An 18,736-nucleotide genomic window follows, 5' to 3' on the forward strand; every position below is an offset into this window, starting at 1 on the left:
GACTTCTGAGGCCGTTGCTATTCGATGTGGTGGAAGAACGCCATAGAGGAAAGCCTAGGCAGCCCGGATCGTAGAAATGTCCATATCTTTCACACTGTTTGCAATTTTTCGTTTTATACGATGGAAAAACTGTTTTATTTATTTTGTATTTTACGCTTCGGGCGTTGACTTCTAAGGCCCTAACTATTCGATCTGGTGGAGCAACGCCCTAGAGTGCAGCCTAGGTTGCCCGGAACGAAGAAATTACCATAGCATTCACACTGGTTGCTATCATTCGTTTTATATGATGGAAAAACTGTTGTATTTATATTGTATTTTATGCTTCGGGCGTTGACTTCCAAGGCCCTAACTGTTTGATCTGGTGGAGCATCGCCGTACAGTGAAGCCTAGGTTGCCCGGTACGTAGAAATGACCATCACTATCAAACTGGTTGCAATTACTTGTTTTATACGATGGAAAAGCTGTTGCTTTTATATCGTATTTTATGCTTCTGGCGCTGACTTCTTAGGCCCTAACTATTCCATCTGGTGGAACAACGCCCTAGGGTGAAGCCTAGGTTGCCCGGAAAGTAGAAATGACCATAACTTTCACACTGGTAGCAATTTTTCGTTTTAAACGATGGAAAAACTGTTCTACTTATTTTATATTTTATGCTTCGGGCGTTGACTTCTAAGGCCCTAACTATTCGATCTGGTGGAGCAACGCCCTAGAGTGAAGCCTTGGTTGCCCGGTACGTAGAAGTGACCATCACTATCAAACTGGTTGCAATTATTTGTTTTATACGATGGAAAAGCTGTTGTATTTATATCTTATTTTATGCTTCTGGCGTTGACTTCTTAGGCATTAACTATTCCATCTGGTGGAACAACGCCCTGGGGTGAAGCCTAGGTTGCCCGGAAAGTAGAAATGACCATAACTTTCACACTGGTAGCAATTATTCGCTTTATACGATGGAAAAACTGTTGTACTTATATTGTATTTTATTCTTATGGCGTTGAATTCTAAGTCCCTAGCTATTCGATCTGGTGGAGCAACGCCCTAGAGTGAAACCTAGGTTACCCGGAACGTAGAAATGACAAGTACTTCCATACTGTTTGCAGTTATTCCTGTTATACGGTGAAAAAACTTTTGCATCTTTATTGTATTTTATGCTTCTGGCGTTGACTTCTAAGGCCCTAGCTATTCGATTTGGTGGAGCACCGCCCTAGAGTGAAGCCTAGGTTGCCCGGAACGTAGAAATGACCATAACTTCCACACTGGTTGCAATTATTCGTTTTATACGATGGAAAAGGTGTTGTATTTATATCGTTTTTTATGCTCCTGGCGTTGACTTCTTAGGCCCTAACTATTCGATCTGGTGGTACAACGCCCTAGGGTGAAGCCTAGGTTGCCCGGAACGTAGAAATGACCATAACTTTTACTCTGGCAGCAATTATTCGTTTTATACAATGGAAAAACCGTTCTATTTATTTTGTATTTTATGCTTCGGGCGTTGACTTCTGAGGCCGTTGCTATTCGATGTGGTGGAAGAACGCCATAGAGGGAAGCCTAGGCAGCCCGGATCGTAGAAATGTCCATATCTTTCACACTGTTTGCAATTTTTCGTTTTATACGATGGAAAAACTGTTTTATTTATTTTGTATTTTACGCTTCGGGCGTTGACTTCTAAGGCCCTAACTATTCGATCTGGTGGAGCAACGCCCTAGAGTGCAGCCTAGGTTGCCCGGAACGAAGAAATTACCATAGCTTTCACACTGGTTGCTATCATTCGTTTTATATGATGGAAAAACTGTTGTATTTATATTGTATTTTATGCTTCTGGCGTTCACTTCTTAGGCCCTAACTATTCCATCTGGTGGTACAACGCCCTAGGGTGAAGCCTAGGTTGTCCGGAAAGTAGAAATGACCATAACTTTCACACTGGTGGCAATTATTCGTTTTATACGATGGAAAAACTGTTCTATTTATTTTGTATTTTATGCTTCGGGCGTTGACTTCTAAGGCCCTAACTATGCGATCTGGTGGAGCAACGCCCTAGAGTTAAGCCTAGGTTGCCCGGTACGTAGAAATGACCATCACTATCAAACTGGTTACAAGTATTTGTTTTATACGATGGAAAAGCTGTTGTATTTATATCGTATTTTATGCTTCTGGCGTCGACTTCTTAGGACCTAACTATTCCATCTGGTGGTACAACGCCCTAGGGTGAAGCCTAGGTTGTCCGGAAAGTAGAAATGACCATAACTTTCACACTGGTGGCAATTATTCGTTTTATACGATGGAAAAACTGTTCTATTTATTTTGTATTTTATGCTTCGGGCGTTGACTTCTAAGGCCCTAACTATGCGATCTGGTAGAGCAACGCCCTAGAGTGAAGCCTAGGTTGCCCGGTAAGTAGAAATGACCATAAGTTTCATACTGGCTGCAATTATTCGTTTTATACGATGGAAAAACTGTTTTATTTATTTTGTATCTTACGCTTCGGGCGTTGACTTCTAAGGCCCTAACTATTCGATCTGGTGGAGCAACGCCCTAGAGTGCAGCCTAGGTTGCCCGGAACGTAGAAATGACCATAGCTTTCACACTGGTTGCTATCATTCGTTTTATATGATGGAAAAACTGTTGTATTTATATTGTATTTTATGCTTCTGGCGTCCACTTCTTAGGCCCTAACTTTCGACCTGGTGGAACAACGGCCTAGGGTGAAGCCTAGGTAGCCCGGAACGTAGATATGTCCATAACTTTTACACTGGTTGCTATTATTCGTTTTATACGATGGAAAAACTGTTGTACTTATATTGTATTTTATTCTTATGGCGTTGAATTCTAAGTCCCTAGCTATTCGATCTGGTGGAGCAACGCCCTAGAGTGAAACCTAGGTTACCCGGAACGTAGAAATGACAAGTACTTTCATACTGTTTGCAGTTATTCCTGTTATACGATGAAAAAACTTTTGCATCTTTATTGTATTTTATGCTTCTGGCGTTGACTTCTAAGGCCCTAGCTATTCGATTTGGTGGAGCACCGCCCTAGAGTGAAGCCTAGGTTGCCCGGAGCGTAGAAATGACCATAACTTCCACACTGGTTGCAATTATTCGTTTTATACGATGGAAAAGGTGTTGTATTTATATCGTTTTTTATGCTCCTGGCGTTGACTTCTTAGGCCCTAACTATTCGATCTGGTGGTACAACGCCCTAGGGTGAAGCCTAGGTTGCCCGGAACGTAGAAATGACCATAACTTTTACTCTGGCAGCAATTATTCGTTTTATACAATGGAAAAACCGTTCTATTTATTTTGTATATTATGCTTCGGGCGTTGACTGCTGAGGCCGTTGCTATTCGATGTGGTGGAAGAACGCCATAGAGGGAAGCCTAGGCAGCCCGGATCGTAGAAATGTCCATATCTTTCACACTGTTTGCAATTTTTCGTTTTATGCGATGGAAAAACTGTTTTATTTATTTTGTATTTTACGCTTCGGGCGTTGACTTCTAAGGCCCTAACTATTCGATCTGGTGGAGCAACGCCCTAGAGTGCAGCCTAGGTTGCCCGGAACGTAGAAATGACCATAGCTTTCACACTGGTTGCTATCATTCGTTTTATATGATGGAAAAACTGTTGTATTTATATTGTATTTTATGCTTCTGGCGTTCACTTCTTAGGCCCTAACTATTCGATCTGGTGGAACAACGGCCTATGGTGAAGCCTAGGTTGCCCGGAACGTAGATATGTCCATAACTTTTACACTGGTTGCTATTATTCGTTTTATACGATGGAAAAACTGTTGTACTTATATTGTATTTTATTCTTATGGCGTTGAATTCTAAGTCCCTAGCTATTCGATCTGGTGGAGCAACGCCCTAGAGTGAAACCTAGGTTACCCGGAACGTAGAAATGACAAGTACTTTCATACTGTTTGCAGTTATTCCTGTTATACGATGAAAAAACTTTTGCATCTTTATTGTATTTTATGCTTCTGGCGTTGACTTCTAAGGCCCTAGCTATTCGATTTGGTGGAGCACCGCCCTAGAGTGAAGCCTAGGTTGCCCGGAACGTAGAAATGACCATAACTTCCACACTGGTTGCAATTATTCGTTTTATACGATGGAAAAGGTGTTGTATTTATATCGTTTTTTATGCTCCTGGCGTTGACTTCTTAGGCCCTAACTATTCGATCTGGTGGTACAACGCCCTAGGGTGAAGCCTAGGTTGCCCGGAACGTAGAAATGACCATAACTTTTACTCTGGCAGCAATTATTCGTTTTATACAATGGAAAAACCGTTCTATTTATTTTGTATTTTATGCTTCGGGCGTTGACTTCCAAGGCCCTAACTGTTTGATCTGGTGGAGCATCGCCGTACAGTGAAGCCTAGGTTGCCCGGTACGTAGAAATGACCATCACTATCAAACTGGTTGCAATTACTTGTTTTATACGATGGAAAAGCTGTTGCTTTTATATCGTATTTTATGCTTCTGGCGCTGACTTCTTAGGCCCTAACTATTCCATCTGGTGGAACAACGCCCCAGGGTGAAGCCTAGGTTGCCCGGAAAGTAGAAATGACCATAACTTTCACACTGGTAGCAATTTTTCGTTTTAAACGATGGAAAAACTGTTCTACTTATTTTATATTTTATGCTTCGGGCGTTGACTTCTAAGGCCCTAACTATTCGATCTGGTGGAGCAACGCCCTAGAGTGAAGCCTAGGTTGCCCGGTACGTAGAAGTGACCATCACTATCAAACTGGTTGCAATTATTTGTTTTATACGATGGAAAAGCTGTTGTATTTATATCGTATTTTATGCTTCTGGCGTTGACTTCTTAGGCATTAACTATTCCATCTGGTGGAACAACGCCCTGGGGTGAAGCCTAGGTTGCCCGGAAAGTAGAAATGACCATAACTTTCACACTGGTAGCAATTATTCGCTTTATACGATGGAAAAACTGTTGTACTTATATTGTATTTTATTCTTATGGCGTTGAATTCTAAGTCCCTAGCTATTCGATCTGGTGGAGCAACGCCCTAGAGTGAAACCTAGGTTACCCGGAACGTAGAAATGACAAGTACTTTCATACTGTTTGCAGTTATTCCTGTTATACGGTGAAAAAACTTTTGCATCTTTATTGTATTTTATGCTTCTGGCGTTGACTTCTAAGGCCCTAGCTATTCGATTTGGTGGAGCACCGCCCTAGAGTGAAGCCTAGGTTGCCCGGAACGTAGAAATGACCATAACTTCCACACTGGTTGCAATTATTCGTTTTATACGATGGAAAAGGTGTTGTATTTATATCGTTTTTTATGCTCCTGGCGTTGACTTCTTAGGCCCTAACTATTCGATCTGGTGGTACAACGCCCTAGGGTGAAGCCTAGGTTGCCCGGAACGTAGAAATGACCATAACTTTTACTCTGGCAGCAATTATTCGTTTTATACAATGGAAAAACCGTTCTATTTATTTTGTATTTTATGCTTCGGGCGTTGACTTCTGAGGCCGTTGCTATTCGATGTGGTGGAAGAACGCCATAGAGGGAAGCCTAGGCAGCCCGGATCGTAGAAATGTCCATATCTTTCACACTGTTTGCAATTTTTCGTTTTATACGATGGAAAAACTGTTTTATTTATTTTGTATTTTACGCTTCGGGCGTTGACTTCTAAGGCCCTAACTATTCGATCTGGTGGAGCAACGCCCTAGAGTGCAGCCTAGGTTGCCCGGAACGTAGAAATGACCATAGCTTTCACACTGGTTGCTATCATTCGTTTTATATGATGGAAAAACTGTTGTATTTATATTGTATTTTATGCTTCTGGCGTTCACTTCTTAGGCCCTAACTATTCGATCTGGTGGAACAACGGCCTATGGTGAAGCCTAGGTTGCCCGGAACGTAGAAATGTCCATAACTTTTACACTGGTTGCAATTATTCGTTTTATACAATAGAAAAACTGTTTTATTTATTTTGTATCTTACGCTTCGGGCGTTGACTTCTAAGGCCCTAACTATTCGATCTGGTGGAGCAACGCCCTAGAGTGCAGCCTAGGTTGCCCGGAACGTAGAAATGACCATAGCTTTCACACTGGTTGCTATCATTCGTTTTATATGATGGAAAAACTGTTGTATTTATATTGTATTTTATGCTTCTGGCGTCCACTTCTTAGGCCCTAACTTTCGACCTGGTGGAACAACGGCCTAGGGTGAAGCCTAGGTTGCCCGGAACGTAGATATGTCCATAACTTTTACACTGGTTGCTATTATTCGTTTTATACGATGGAAAAACTGTTGTACTTATATTGTATTTTATTCTTATGGCGTTGAATTCTAAGTCCCTAGCTATTCGATCTGGTGGAGCAACGCCCTAGAGTGAAACCTAGGTTACCCGGAACGTAGAAATGACAAGTACTTTCATACTGTTTGCAGTTATTCCTGTTATACGATGAAAAAACTTTTGCATCTGTATTGTATTTTATGCTTCTGGCGTTGACTTCTAAGGCCCTAGCTATTCGATTTGGTGGAGCACCGCCCTAGAGTGAAGCCTAGGTTGCCCGGAACGTAGAAATGACCATAACTTCCACACTGTTTGCAATTATTTTCTTTTATACGATGGAAAAGCTGTTGTATTTATATCGTATTTTATGCTTCTGGCGTTGACTTGTATGGCCCTAGCTATTCGATCTAGTGGAGCAACGCCCTAGAGTGAAGCCTAGGTGGCCCGGAACGTAGAAATGACCATCACTTTCAAACTGGTTGCAATTAATCCTGTTATACGATGGAAAAACTGTTGTATTTTTATTGCATTTTATGCTTCGGGCGTTGACTTCTAAGGCCCTAACTATTCAATCTGTTGGAGCAACGCCCTAGAGTGAAGCCTAGGTTGCTCGGAATGTTGAAATGACCATAACTTTCACACTGGTTGCTATTATTCGTTTTATACGATGGAAAAACTGTTATATTTATATTGTATTTAAGCTTCTGGCGTTGACTTCTGAGGCCGTTGCTATTCGATGTGGTGGAAGAACGCCATAGAGTGAAGCCTAGGTAGCCCGGATCGTAGAAATGTCCATATATTTCACACTGTTTACAATTTTTCGTTTTATACGATGGAAAAACTGTTTTATTTATTTTGTATTTTATGTTTCGGGCGTTGACTTCTAAGGCCCTAACTATTCGATCTGGTGGAGCAACGCCCTAGAGTGCAGCCTAGGTTGCCCGTAACGTAGAAATGACCATGACTTTCACACTGGTTGCTATCATTCGTTTTATATGATGGAAAAACTGTTGTATTTATATTGTATTTTATGCTTCTGGCGTTCACTTCTTAGGCCCTAACTATTCGATCTGGTGGAACAACGGCCTAGGGTGAAGCCTAGGTTGCCCGGAAAGTAGAAATGACCATAACTTTCACACCGGTAGCAATTTTTCGTTTTATACGATGGAAAAACTGTTCTATTTACTTTATATTTTTTGCTTCGGGCGTTGACTTCTATGGCCCTAACTATTCGATCTGGTGGAGCAACGCCCTAGAGTGAAGCCTAGGTTGCCCGGTACGTAGAAGTGACCATCACTATCAAACTGGTTGCAATTGTTTGTTTTATACGATGGAAAAGCTGTTGTATTTATATCGTATTTTATGCTTCTGGCGTCGACTTCTTAGGACCTAACTATTCCATCTGGTGGAACAACGGCCTGGGGTGAAGCCTAGGTTGCCCGGAAAGTAGAAATGACCATAACTTTCACACTGGTAGCAATTATTCGCTTTATACGATGGAAAAACTGTTCTATTTATTTTGTATTTTATGCTTCGGGCGTTGACTTCTAAGGCCCTAACTATTCGATCTGGTAGAGCAACGCCCTAGAGTGAAGCCCAGGTTGCCCGGTACGTAGAAATGACCATAACATTCACACTGGTTGCTATTATTCGTTTTATACGATGGAAAAACTGTTGTACTTATATTGTATTTTATTCTTATGGCGTTGAATTCTAAGTCCCTAGCTATTCGATCTGGTGGAGCAACGCCCTAGAGTGAAAGCCAGGTTACCCGGAACGTAGAAATGACAAGTACTTTCATCCTGTTTGCAGTTATTCCTGTTATAGGATGAAAAAACTTTTGCATCTTTATTGTATTTTATGCTGCTGGCGTTGGCTTCTAAGGCCCTAGCTATTCGATTTGGTGGAGCACCGACCTAGAGTGAAGCCTAGGTTGCCCGGAACGTAGAAATGACCATAACTTCCACACTGGTTGCAATTATTCGTTTTATACGATGGAAAAGCTTATGTATTTATATCGTTTTTTATGCTCCTGGCGTTGACTTCTTAGGCCCTAACTATTCCATCTGGTGGAACAACGCACTAGGGTAAAGCCCAGATTGCGCGGAACGTAGAAATGACCATAACTTTCACACTGGTAGCAATCTTTCGTTTTATACGATGGAAAAACTGTTCTATTTATTTTATATTTTATGCTTCGGGCGTTGACTTCTAAGGCCCTAACTGTTCGATCTGGTGGAGCAACGCCCTAGAGTGAAGCCTAGGTTGCCCGGTACGTAGAAATGACCATCACTATCAAACTGGTTACAAGTATTTGTTTTATGCGATGGAAAAGCTGTTGTATTTATATCGTATTTTATGCTTCTGGCGTTGACTTCTTAGGACCTAACTATTCCATCTGGTGGAACAACGCCCTAGGGTGAAGCCTAGGTTGTCCGGAAAGTAGAAATGACCATAACTTTCACACTGGTGGCAATTATTCGTTTTATACGATGGAAAAACTGTTCTATTTATTTTGTATTTTATGCTTCGGGCGTTGACTTCTAAGGCCCTAACTATTCGATCTGGTAGAGAAACGCCCTAGAGTGAAGCCTAGGTTGCCCGGTAAGTAGAAATGACCATAAGTTTCACACTGGTTGCAATTATTCGTCTTATACGATGCAAAAACTGTTTTATTTATTTTGTATTTTACGCTTCGGGCGTTGAATTCTAAGGCCCTAACTATTCGATCTGGTGGAGCAACGCCCTAGAGTGCAGCCTAGGTTGCCCGGAACGTAGAAATGACCATAGCTTTCGCACTGGTTGCTATCATTCGTTTTATATGATGGAAAAACTGTTGTATTTATATTGTATTTTATGCTTCTGGCGTCCACTTCTTAGGCCCTAACTTTCGATCTGGTGGAACAACGGCCTAGGGTGAAGCCTAGGTTGCCCGGAACGTAGAAATGTCCATAACTTTTACACTGGTTGCTATTATTCGTTTTATACGATGGAAAAACTGTTGTACTTATATTGTATTTTATTCTTATGGCGTTGAATTCTAAGTCCCTAGCTATTCGATCTGGTGGAGCAACGCCCTAGAGTGAAACCTAGGTTACCCGGAACGTAGAAATGACAAATACTTTCCTACTGTTTGCAGTTATTCCTGTTATACGATGAAAAAACTTTTGCATCTTTATTGTATTTTATGCTTCTGGCGTTGACTTTTAGGGCCCTAGCTATTCGATTTGGTGGAGCACCGCCCTAGAGTGAAGCCTAGGTTGCCCGGAACGTAGAAACGACCATAACTTCCACACTGGTTGCAATTATTCGTTTTATACGATGGAAAAGCTGTTGTATTTATATCGTTTTTTATGCTCCTGGCGTTGACTTCTTAGGCCCTAACTATTCGATCTGGTGGTACAACGCCCTAGGGTGAAGCCTAGGTTGCCCGGAACGTAGAAATGACCATAACTTTTACTCTGGCAGCAATTATTCGTTTTATACAATGGAAGAACCGTTCTATTTATTTTGTATTTTATGCTTCGGGCGTTGACTTCTGAGGCCGTTGCTATTCGATGTGGTGGAAGAACGCCATAGAGGGAAGCCTAGGTAGCCCGGATCGTAGAAATGTCCATATCCTTCACACTGTTTGCAATTTTTCGTTTTATACGGTGGAAAAACTGTTTTATTTATTTTGTATTTTACGCTTCGGGCGTTGACTTCTAAGGCCCTAACTATTCGATCTGGTGGAGCAACGCTCTAGGATGCAGCCTAGGTTGCCCGGAACGTAGAAATGACCATAGCTTTCACACTGGTTGCTATCATTCGTTTTATATGATGGAAAAACTGTTGTATTTATATTGTATTTTATGCTTCTGGCGTTTACTTCTTAGGCCCTAACTATTCGATCTGGTGGAACAACGGCCTAGGGTGAAGCCTAGGTTGCCCGGTACGTAGAAATGACTATCACTTTCAAACTGGTTGCAATTAATCCTGTTATACGATGGAAAAACAGATGTATTTTTATTGCATTTTATGCTTCGGGTGTTGACTTCTAAGGACCTGACTATTCAATCTGTCGGAGCAACGCCCTAGCGTGAAGCCTAGGTTGCTCGGAATGTAGAAGTTACCATAGCTTTTACACTGGTAGCAATTATTCGTTTTATACAAAGGAAAAACTGTTCTATTTATTTTGTATTTTATGCTTCGGGCGTTGACTTCTAAGGACCTAACTATTCGATCTGGTGGAGCAACGCCCTCGAGTGAAGCCTAGGTTTCCCGGAACGTAGAAATGACCATTACCTTCAAACAGTTTGCAATTATTTTCTTTTATACGATGGAAAAAGCTGTTGTATTTATATCGTATTTTATGCTTCTGGCGTTGACTTCTATGGACCTAGCTATTCGATCTAGTGGAGCAACGTCCTAGAGTGAAGCCTAGGTTGCCCGGAACGTAGAAATGAACATCACTTTCAAACTGGTTGCAATTAATCCTGTTATACGATGGAAAAACTGTTGTACTTATATTGTATTTTATTCTTATGGCGTTGAATTCTAAGTCCCTAGCTATTCGATCTGGTGGAGCAACGCCCTAGAGTGAAGCCTAGGTTGCCCGGAACGTAGAAATGACCATTACCTTCACACTGTTTGCAATTATTTTCTTTTATACGATGGAAAAGCTGTTGTATTTATATCGTATTTTATGCTTCTGGCGTTGACTTGTATGGCCCTAGCTATTCGATCTAGTGGAGCAACGCCCTAGAGTGAAGCCTAGGTGGCCCGGAACGTAGAAATGACCATCACTTTCAAACTGGTTGCAATTAATCCTGTTATACGATGGAAAAACTGTTGTATTTTTATTGCATTTTATGCTTCGGGCGTTGACTTCTAAGGCCCTAACTATTCAATCTGTTGGAGCAACGCCCTAGAGTGAAGCCTAGGTTGCTCGGAATGTTGAAATGACCATAACTTTCACACTGGTTGCTATTATTCGTTTTATACGATGGAAAAACTGTTATATTTATATTGTATTTAAGCTTCTGGCGTTGACTTCTGAGGCCGTTGCTATTCGATGTGGTGGAAGAACGCCATAGAGTGAAGCCTAGGTAGCCCGGATCGTAGAAATGTCCATATCTTTCACACTGTTTACAATTTTTCGTTTTATACGATGGAAAAACTGTTTTATTTATTTTGTATTTTATGTTTCGGGCGTTGACTTCTAAGGCCCTAACTATTCGATCTGGTGGAGCAACGCCCTAGAGTGCAGCCTAGGTTGCCCGTAACGTAGAAATGACCATGACTTTCACACTGGTTGCTATCATTCGTTTTATATGATGGAAAAACTGTTGTATTTATATTGTATTTTATGCTTCTGGCGTTCACTTCTTAGGCCCTAACTATTCGATCTGGTGGAACAACGGCCTAGGGTGAAGCCTAGGTTGCCCGGAAAGTAGAAATGACCATAACTTTCACACCGGTAGCAATTTTTCGTTTTATACGATGGAAAAACTGTTCTATTTACTTTATATTTTTTGCTTCGGGCGTTGACTTCTATGGCCCTAACTATTCGATCTGGTGGAGCAACGCCCTAGAGTGAAGCCTAGGTTGCCCGGTACGTAGAAGTGACCATCACTATCAAACTGGTTGCAATTGTTTGTTTTATACGATGGAAAAGCTGTTGTATTTATATCGTATTTTATGCTTCTGGCGTCGACTTCTTAGGACCTAACTATTCCATCTGGTGGAACAACGGCCTGGGGTGAAGCCTAGGTTGCCCGGAAAGTAGAAATGACCATAACTTTCACACTGGTAGCAATTATTCGCTTTATACGATGGAAAAACTGTTCTATTTATTTTGTATTTTATGCTTCGGGCGTTGACTTCTAAGGCCCTAACTATTCGATCTGGTAGAGCAACGCCCTAGAGTGAAGCCCAGGTTGCCCGGTACGTAGAAATGACCATAACATTCACACTGGTTGCTATTATTCGTTTTATACGATGGAAAAACTGTTGTACTTATATTGTATTTTATTCTTATGGCGTTGAATTCTAAGTCCCTAGCTATTCGATCTGGTGGAGCAACGCCCTAGAGTGAAAGCCAGGTTACCCGGAACGTAGAAATGACAAGTACTTTCATCCTGTTTGCAGTTATTCCTGTTATACGATGAAAAAACTTTTGCATCTTTATTGTATTTTATGCTGCTGGCGTTGGCGTCTAAGGCCCTAGCTATTCGATTTGGTGGAGCACCGACCTAGAGTGAAGCCTAGGTTGCCCGGAACGTAGAAATGACCATAACTTCCACACTGGTTGCAATTATTCGTTTTATACGATGGAAAAGCTTATGTATTTATATCGTTTTTTATGCTCCTGGCGTTGACTTCTTAGGCCCTAACTATTCCATCTGGTGGAACAACGCACTAGGGTAAAGCCCAGATTGCGCGGAACGTAGAAATGACCATAACTTTCACACTGGTAGCAATCTTTCGTTTTATACGATGGAAAAACTGTTCTATTTATTTTATATTTTATGCTTCGGGCGTTGACTTCTAAGGCCCTAACTGTTCGATCTGGTGGAGCAACGCCCTAGAGTGAAGCCTAGGTTGCCCGGTACGTAGAAATGACCATCACTATCAAACTGGTTACAAGTATTTGTTTTATGCGATGGAAAAGCTGTTGTATTTATATCGTATTTTATGCTTCTGGCGTTGACTTCTTAGGACCTAACTATTCCATCTGGTGGAACAACGCCCTAGGGTGAAGCCTAGGTTGTCCGGAAAGTAGAAATGACCATAACTTTCACACTGGTGGCAATTATTCGTTTTATACGATGGAAAAACTGTTCTATTTATTTTGTATTTTATGCTTCGGGCGTTGACTTCTAAGGCCCTAACTATTCGATCTGGTAGAGAAACGCCCTAGAGTGAAGCCTAGGTTGCCCGGTAAGTAGAAATGACCATAAGTTTCACACTGGTTGCAATTATTCGTCTTATACGATGCAAAAACTGTTTTATTTATTTTGTATTTTACGCTTCGGGCGTTGACTTCTAAGGCCCTAACTATTCGATCTGGTGGAGCAACGCCCTAGAGTGCAGCCTAGGTTGCCCGGAACGTAGAAATGACCATAGCTTTCACACTGGTTGCTATCATTCGTTTTATATGATGGAAAAACTGTTGTATTTATATTGTATTTTATGCTTCTGGCGTCCACTTCTTAGGCCCTAACTTTCGATCTGGTGGAACAACGGCCTAGGGTGAAGCCTAGGTTGCCCGGAACGTAGAAATGTCCATAACTTTTACACTGGTTGCTATTATTCGTTTTATACGATGGAAAAACTGTTGTACTTATATTGTATTTTATTCTTATGGCGTTGAATTCTAAGTCCCTAGCTATTCGATCTGGTGGAGCAACGCCCTAGAGTGAAACCTAGGTTACCCGGAACGTAGAAATGACAAATACTTTCCTACTGTTTGCAGTTATTCCTGTTATACGATGAAAAAACTTTTGCATCTTTATTGTATTTTATGCTTCTGGCGTTGACTTTTAGGGCCCTAGCTATTCGATTTGGTGGAGCACCGCCCTAGAGTGAAGCCTAGGTTGCCCGGAACGTAGAAACGACCATAACTTCTACACTGGTTGCAATTATTCGTTTTATACGATGGAAAAGCTGTTGTATTTATATCGTTTTTTATGCTCCTGGCGTTGACTTCTTAGGCCCTAACTATTCGATCTGGTGGTACAACGCCCTAGGGTGAAGCCTAGGTTGCCCGGAACGTAGAAATGACCATAACTTTTACTCTGGCAGCAATTATTCGTTTTATACAATGGAAGAACCGTTCTATTTATTTTGTATTTTATGCTTCGGGCGTTGACTTCTGAGGCCGTTGCTATTCGATGTGGTGGAAGAACGCCATAGAGGGAAGCCTAGGTAGCCCGGATCGTAGAAATGTCCATATCCTTCACACTGTTTGCAATTTTTCGTTTTATACGATGGAAAAACTGTTTTATTTATTTTGTATTTTACGCTTCGGGCGTTGACTTCTAAGGCCCTAACTATTCGATCTGGTGGAGCAACGCTCTAGGATGCAGCCTAGGTTGCCCGGAACGTAGAAATGACCATAGCTTTCACACTGGTTGCTATCATTCGTTTTATATGATGGAAAAACTGTTGTATTTATATTGTATTTTATGCTTCTGGCGTTCACTTCTTAGGCCCTAACTATTCGATCTGGTGGAACAACGGCCTAGGGTGAAGCCTAGGTTGCCCGGTACGTAGAAATGACTATCACTTTCAAACTGGTTGCAATTAATCCTGTTATACGATGGAAAAACAGATGTATTTTTATTGCATTTTATGCTTCGGGTGTTGACTTCTAAGGACCTGACTATTCAATCTGTCGGAGCAACGCCCTAGCGTGAAGCCTAGGTTGCTCGGAATGTAGAAGTTACCATAGCTTTTACACTGGTAGCAATTATTCGTTTTATACAAAGGAAAAACTGTTCTATTTATTTTGTATTTTATGCTTCGGGCGTTGACTTCTAAGGACCTAACTATTCGATCTGGTGGAGCAACGCCCTCGAGTGAAGCCTAGGTTTCCCGGAACGTAGAAATGACCATTACCTTCAAACAGTTTGCAATTATTTTCTTTTATACGATGGAAAAAGCTGTTGTATTTATATCGTATTTTATGCTTCTGGCGTTGACTTCTATGGACCTAGCTATTCGATCTAGTGGAGCAACGTCCTAGAGTGAAGCCTAGGTTGCCCGGAACGTAGAAATGAACATCACTTTCAAACTGGTTGCAATTAATCCTGTTATACGATGGAAAAACTGTTGCATTTTTATTGCATTTTATGCTTCGGGCGTTGACTTCTAAGGACCTGACTATTCAATCTGTCGGAGCAACGCCCTAGAGTGAAGCCTAGGTTGCTCGGTATGTAGAAATGACCATAGCTTTCACACTGGTTGCAATTATTCGTTTTATACGATGGAAAAACTGTTGCATTTATATTGTATTTTATGCTTCTGGCGTTCACTTCCTAGGCCCTAGCTATTCGATCTGGTGGAACAACGCCTTAGGGTGAAGCCTAGGTTGCCCGGAACGCAGAAATGACAATAACTTTTACACTGGTAGCAATTATTCGTTTTATACAATGGAAAAACTGTTCTATTTATTTTGTATTTTATGCTTCGGGCGTTGACTTCTAAGGCACTAACTGTTTGATCTGGTGGAGCAACGCCCTAGGGTGAAGCCTAGGTTGCCCGGAACGTAGAAATGCCCATTACCTTCACACTGTTTGCAATTATTTTCTTTTATACGATGGAAAAGCTGTTGTATTTATATCGTATTTTATGCTTCTGGCGTTGACTTCAATGGCCCTAACTATTCCATCTGGTGGAACAACGCCCTGGGGTGAAGCCTAGGTTGCCCGGAAAGTAGAAATGATCATAACTTTCACACTGGTAGCAATTATTCGTTTTATGCGATGGAAAAACTGTTCTATTTATTTTGTATTTTATGCTTCGGGCGTTGACTTCTAAGGCCCTAACTATTCGATCTGGTAGAGCAACGCCCTAGAGTGAAACCTAGGTTACCCGGAACGTAAAAATGACAAGTACTTTCATACTGTTAGCAGTTATTCATGTTATACGATGAAAAAACTTTTGCATCTTTATTGTATTTTATTCTTCTGGCGTTGACTTCTAAGGCCCTAGCTATTCGATTTGGTGGAGCACCGCCCTAGAGTGAAGCCTAGGTTGCCCGGAACGTAGAAATGACCATAACTTCCACACAGGTTGCAATTATTCGTTTTATACGATGGAAAAGCTGTTGTATTTATATCGTTTTTTATGCTCCTGGCGTTGACTTCTTAGGCCCTAACTATTCGATCTGGTGGTACAACGTCCTAGGGTGAAGCCTAGGTTGCCCGGAACGTAGAAATGACCATAACTTTTACACTGGCAGCAATTATTCGTTTTATACGATGGAAAAACTGTTATATTTATTTTATATTTTATGATTCGGGCGTTGACTTCTAAGGCCCTAACTATTCGATCTGGTGGAGCAACGCCCTAGAGTGAAGCCTAGGTTGCCCGGTACGTAGAAGTGACCATCACTATCAAACTGGTTGCAATTATTTGTTTTATACGATGGAAAAGCTGTTGTATTTATATCGTATTTTATGATTCTGGCGTTGACTTCTTAGGCCCTAACTATTCCATCTGGTGAAACAACGCCCTGGGGTGAAGCCTAGGTTGCCCGGAAAGTAGAAATGACCATAACTTTCACATTGGTTGCTATTATTCGTTTTATACAATGGAAAAACTGTTGTGTTTATATTGAATTTTATTCTTATGGCGTTGAATTCTAAGTCCCTAGCTATTCGATCTGGTGGAGCAACGCCCTAGAGTGAAGCCTAGGTTGCCCGGTACGTAGAAATGACCATCACTATCAAACTGGTTGCAATTACTTGTTTTATACGATGGAAAAGCTGTTGTATTTATATCGTATTTTATGCTTCTGGGGCTGACTTCTTAGGCCCTAGCTGTTCCATCTGGTGGAACAACGCCCTAGGGTGAAGCCTAGGTTGCCCGGAAAGTAGAAATGACCATAACTTTCACACTAGTAGCAATTTTTCGTTTTATACGATGGAAAAACTGTTATATTTATTTTATATTTTATGATTCGGGCGTTGACTTCTAAGGCTCTAACTATTCGATCTGGTGGAGCAACGCCCTAGAGTGAAGCCTAGGTTGCCCGGTACGTAGAAGTGACCATCACTATCAAACTGGTTGCAATTATTTGTTTTATACGATGGAAAAGCTGTTGTATTTATATCGTATTTTATGATTCTGGCGTTGACTTCTTCGGCCCTAACTATTCCATCTGGTGAAACAACGCCCTGGGGTGAAGCCTAGGTTGCACGGAAAGTAGAAATGACCATAACTTTCACACTGGTAGCAATTATTCGTTTTATCCGATGGAAAAACTGTTCTATTTATTTTGTATTTTATGCTTCGGGCGTTGACTTCTAAGGCCCTAACTATTCGATCTGGTAGAGCAACGCCCTAGAGTGAAGCCCAGGTTGCCCGGTACGTAGAAATGACCATAACTTTCACATTGGTTGCTATTATTCGTTTTATACAATGGAAAAACTGTTGTGTTTATATTGAATTTTATTCTTATGGCGTTGAATTCTAAGTCCCTAGCTATTCGATCTGGTGGAGCAACGCCCTAGAGTGAAACCTAGGTTACCCGGAACGTAGAAATGACAAGTACTTTCATACTGTTTGCAGTTATTCCTGTTATACGATGAAAAAACTTTTGCATCTTTATTGTATTTTATGCTTCCGGCGTTGACTTCTAAGGCCCTAGCTATTCGATTTGGTGGAGCACCGCCCCAGAGTGAAGCCTAGGTTGCCCGGAACGTAGAAATGACCATAACTTCCACACTGGTTGCAATTATTCGTTTTATACGATGGAAAGCTGTTGTATTTATATCGTTTTTTATGCTCCTGGCGTTGACTTCTTAGGCCCTAACTATTCCATCTGGTGGAACAATGCACTAGGGTAAAGCCCAGGTTGCGCGGAACGTAGAAATGACCATAACATTCACACTGGTAGCAATTTTTTGTTTTACACGATGGAAAAACTGTTCTATTTATTTTATATTTTATGCTTCGGGCGTTGACTTCTAAGCCCCCAGCTATTCGCTCTGGTGGAGCAACGCCCTAGAGTGAAGCCTAGGTTGCCCGGAACGTAGAAATGACCATCACTATCAAACTGGTTACAAGTATTTGTTTTATACGATGGAAAAGCTGTTGTATTTATATCGTATTTTATGCTTCTGGCGTTGACTTCTTAGGACCTAACTATTCCATCTGGTGGAACAACGCCCTAGGGTGAAGCCTAGGTTGTCCGGAAAGTAGAAATGACCATAACTTTCACACTGGTAGCAATTATTCGTTTTATACGATGGAAAAACTGTTCTATTTATTTTGTATTTTATGCTTCGGGCGTTGACTTCTAAGGCCCTAACTATTCGATCTGGTAGAGCAACGCCCTAGAGTGAAGCCTAGGTTGCCCGGTAAGTAGAAATGACCATAAGTTTCATACTGGCTGCAATTATTCGTTTTATACGATGGAAAAACTGTTGTATTTATATTGTATTTTATGCTTCTGGCGTTCACTTCTTAGGCACTAACTATTCGATCTGGTGGTATAACGCCCTAGGGAGAAGCCTAGGTTGCCCGGAACGTAGAGATGACCATAACTTTTACACTGGCAGCAATTATTCGTTTTATACAATGGAAAAACCGTTCTATTTATTTTGTATTTTATGCTTCGGGCGTTGACTTCCAAGGCCCTAACGGTTTGATCTGGTGGAGCATCGCAGTACAGTGAAGCCTAGGTTGCCCGGAACGTAGAAATGACCACAACTTTCACACTGGTTGCTATTATTCGTTGTATACGATGGAAAAACTGTTATATTTATAT

The sequence above is a fragment of the Calliopsis andreniformis genome, unplaced genomic scaffold (genome assembly GCF_051401765.1).
Source record: "Calliopsis andreniformis isolate RMS-2024a unplaced genomic scaffold, iyCalAndr_principal scaffold0017, whole genome shotgun sequence".
Taxonomy (NCBI): domain Eukaryota; kingdom Metazoa; phylum Arthropoda; class Insecta; order Hymenoptera; family Andrenidae; genus Calliopsis; species Calliopsis andreniformis.